This window comes from Echinops telfairi, unplaced genomic scaffold, assembly GCF_000313985.2.
Source record: "Echinops telfairi isolate 266 unplaced genomic scaffold, ASM31398v2 ScPeMD7_2;HRSCAF=8, whole genome shotgun sequence".
NCBI lineage: Eukaryota > Metazoa > Chordata > Mammalia > Afrosoricida > Tenrecidae > Echinops > Echinops telfairi.
In genome coordinates this window covers 57199901-57204409 of record NW_022103898.1, presented here as the reverse complement: position 1 = coordinate 57204409, position 4509 = coordinate 57199901, and positions in this window count along the sequence as shown.

The following is a 4509-nucleotide window of genomic DNA, read 5'->3' as shown; positions in this document are numbered from 1 at the left end:
TGTCTTGGAAAAAGAAAGACCAGAGTGCTCCTTATAGGCAAGGATGGCAAGACTTCCTCTTACATACTGTGGGCATATTGTCAGGAAGGAACAGTCCCTGAAGAAGGACATCATGTTTGGTAAAGTGGAAGGTGTGGCACAAAGAAGAAGTCTCTTAACTAGATTGATTGACACAATGGCTGCATCAATGTGCTCAGGCATAGAAACGATTGTGGGGATGGCTCAGGATTGTGTGCCGTGTTTCGTTCTGTGTGCAAAAGGATGTTATGGGTCAGAGCCAACTCAATAACCCCTAAAAACAACAATTGTAACTATCTCCCTGATGATCTGCCCGTATGTCCCCATCTCATATTTCAGGGTTCCATTTTTCCTAATTAACGCCCTCACTTTAGCATCATATATTGTTTGGGTTTAGAAATTCAGTTGACAATGTAACTCAGCCACCCTACTGGTGAGACTCTGGGTTTGGTTTTCAGCAATATTAGTGCTAATGTTATAAGAAATAAGGCTTTCTTTTACGGTACAAATGAAAAATGTTGATGCCTTTTATGAGATGCTTAGGTCTTGACCCTGAAGTCCTCAGGTCATTTCTTCTACAACTATGTCTATTGTAAGAAGTGCCACCCAGCAGCTTCCTTATACTTTTCCTCCTGACAAAATTGTACCAAAGTATCAAACATGCAATGACTTAGAGCCCCACTTCCCATTAATATTAAATTTATTGGTGATGATATTTTGTGCATTATTATTGCCATCTCATGGATTAGCAACCCCTTCATTATTAATGGAAACAGAATCATCGGTTCCTGTGAATTGAATCCGACTTAAGGGTTTATATCAACTAGACATTCTGCCTAGAGGTAGGGTCAAATGACTCGTAGCCTGATGGCACCTCCTTGATATCATACGTCTTTTGGTATTAGAGAGTGAGAGCCACGGGGATTTGTGGTCTCTCTCTTTCTGCCACGTTGCCTTCCTCCTCAGTGGGACTTAAATGGATTCTGTGTCTGCCTTTGGGGTGGTCCCATGTGGGTACCCCACCCTGAGAGTTGGTGTGCCCTGCCAGGCTTCCACCCGCCTTTGGATCTGTGCCCCGCTGGCCTGTGACCTTCTGCTTCCTGTTTTACTATGTGTGTCACTAGCGTGGCTTCATAAGTCTGAAAAGGGATTTATGGACTAGCATCAGCCTTAGAGACTTTATTTGGACTGAGCCAGGATTACTTCTTGACACATACATGCTTGTTGATCTAAAGCTCTTTTTTTTTGCATAGATGACATATGAGTGTCACTGGATTTGTTTCTCTGGACAACCTGGCCTAACACAAGAACCAATTTAGAAATCTCCTTATGATTTTGTTTCTCTAGAAACAAACTTCTATTGATATCAAATGCTTTGGTTTTCTAGAAGAGCAAAACGAATGACACGTATATACATATATTTCATTGTTGTTAGGTGGCATATAGGTATACGCTTATATTAAGGAAATAGCTCACACAATGACAGAGATGGACTAGTTCTAATCCATGGGTCAGATACCAGGTTGGATGCTTTCCTGACTTGCACAGCTGAGTGACTTGATGAATTTCAGATCTGGCTGCAGAGGCTAACAGATTTACATTGGCAGGTCCAGCTTCTGGCTTTAAAGGTGAATGAATACAAGGTAATTGTGTTAATATTATAAAGATTTGAAACATTTGATGTTAAAAGGTGATCATTTTTATTTAAAAATGCTTTTTTGTGTGAACATTATTTTTTTCTGCTATCAATACAGAAACCTAGATTTATTTTGATAAGGCATGTTTCACCATATTTTGAGCAGTTAACTAGAATTTTTTTTCATCCTTCTATTTCATCCTTGCATTTCAGGTATATCTCTTGAACACAGCTGGCAGATAAATTCTTAAATATATGGCTAAATATCTTTCTTATAAATAGAAATATTAGCCTACTTAATTTATTGTTATATTGGATATATCATCTTATTTTTGACTTTCGACTTGCATCACATCTTCAACTTAAAATCTCAATAGTAACTTCACATATACACAAAAGAACAATTCTTAATGCCTTGCCATAACAATAGAAAAATGTACACATATAGACTTACCATTGGTTATATCCTTCTCATTCTTCTAAAGAGCTAGTATGTACATATCAACATCAATATATAATAATAAAAAACATAATAAGAAATTGACAAGCCATCCTCATCCTCAAAGTGAAAAAAGTAACTATATCTCTCTTAGAAGAATAGATTAAAATATTATACTAACCCTGTGTTAGGGTTCTCTAGAGAGATAAAACCAGATTGCTGATAATTTTATATATTTATTTATAAAGATAGATATATAACACAAGAAATGAACTATTAAATTATAAAGCAGTACAAATGGCTCAGTGCAACTCACTCCCGTGAGAGAGTTGTGAGACATTAGCAGTCCTTCAAGTCTTGAGGGCTGCCAGAGCTTCTTCTGTAGAGAGAGCTAGGCTATATAAGCACAGCAGCAAATAGCAAGGCAGGTCACCAACTGTCAGCCAGGTCACCAACACTATCAGTCCCCAGCTCCAGAGATGTAAATTTCAATCATGTGGTCTTAAAGGGACCTCAACTTACAGCGACACAGTCCACAGGCTAGGCATCCCACTGGTAGTGTAGCCTGTAAATTGAGGCACAGAACTAGCAAGGCATCCACACACTGGTCCAATGATCAAACAGCAAGAGATAAGACAGGCAAGGCTCACCGAGCCATTTATCTCTCCACCCTTCAATTAATCCCACTTGTGTTTATCGGCCAGGCTGGCACAATAAACTATCTCAATCCACCCCTTGCCAACCTGGCACCTGTACATAATCCTTTAGCCATATATATGTATATAAGTTCAGGACATTGATTAAATCACACTTATACTTACCATCAATCATCTATCATACATATAAATGAAAACACACTGAGTCCAATTGATCTGATATACCTGAACAAAGGAAAGATATGCAATAAGCACACAAAAGGAAAATACATTGACAGTTACAAACCTTGCTCTTGCAATTGATCACGTGGTCATAATTGATAGGTAGAACTACCTTCTACTACTACACATTCTATATTACCTTTGCCCTCAGCAAGCACCTCAGCTGACTGTGGTTTTTTGCCTGGTGGGGTGACCCAGACCTTCATTCCTGAGGGTTCTGGGTCATTATAGGTCCTCTCAGGAGTGGGTTGCTGTAATTTACCATTTAGTTTAATCACAGGGCATGGTAGCACTAAAAGTCGGCCTATGGGATCTCCTGGATTGCAGACATATTCTTCTTTACCTCCATTATTTAACACCAGTCCAATTTCTCCTTGGTAATCAGGATCAATCACACCACTTAGTACAGTGACACCCTTCCTGACTTTTTGATCCAAAGGCATGAGAAACCCAAAGTGGCCAGGGGGCATTCTCAGCTGCCAGTTCAGTGGAATCTGTGCTGTGTTTCCAGGTGGGAGAGTATCTTCCTTTGGGACCAGGACCTCCAGGCCTGAGAAACACAGGGTTTCTGGGACGGGAAGCAAAAATGCTGCAAGTGGATCATTAGCAGTAATGGTGAGTGGTGCCACTCCAGCTTCCACCCCTTGGTTCATGGACCCATGAATTCTGGCTATTGGAGACACAGCACCATATATTGGCTGCTGGTTTAGAGTGTATCTAACTTCCTGGAGAACATTGCAGAGATCAGTGACACCATCAAAGACTTGAAAGATGCAGGGGTGGTGATTCCTACTACATCCCCATTTATCTCTCTGCCCTTCCATTAATCTCACTTGTGTTTATTGGCCAGGCTGGCACAATAAACTAATTCTCTGCAATCAACCCTATTAACAATTTTGTCTTAATAGAAACATATACAACAGACAAGCCACAGTAGGCTACAAATTGATCTCCAGTTCACTTTGAGAATTTATCAATATCACCCAATGAATATATAAAAAATGTCTCAATATAAAAAGATTATTATAATACAAATATCATTTTCTGACTATTAGAGCTCTAAAGAAAAATAAAATCAGTAAGAATTTTTTAAACTCATAACTGGCTATCATGGCTTGAACATTTATTTTTAAAATTTATTAAATCTTGTGGTGGATAACACGGTTGCGCTTACTAACTCCACATATCTTTATAAATTGGTAATTACTATATTAGTTGCAGAGTTATTGTCACTCCTTAATTACCTTCTAGCTGGTTCCTACTCCTATTGACCGTGTACAACAGCCATCCCCACAGTCATTGCTATATTTGAGCCCATTGTTGCAGTCAGTCAATCTCATTGAGAGTCTTCCTCATTTTCGCTGAGCTTTCACCTTTTAGGATGGCTCAACCTCAACTTAAAGAAAACAAAAATCCTCACAACTAGGCCAATCAGCAACGTAATGGTAAGCAAAAAATGATTGATATCATCAAGAATTTTTTTTATTTTGATCTGCAATCAATGCTCGGGTAACATCAATTGAAGAAATCAAACATAA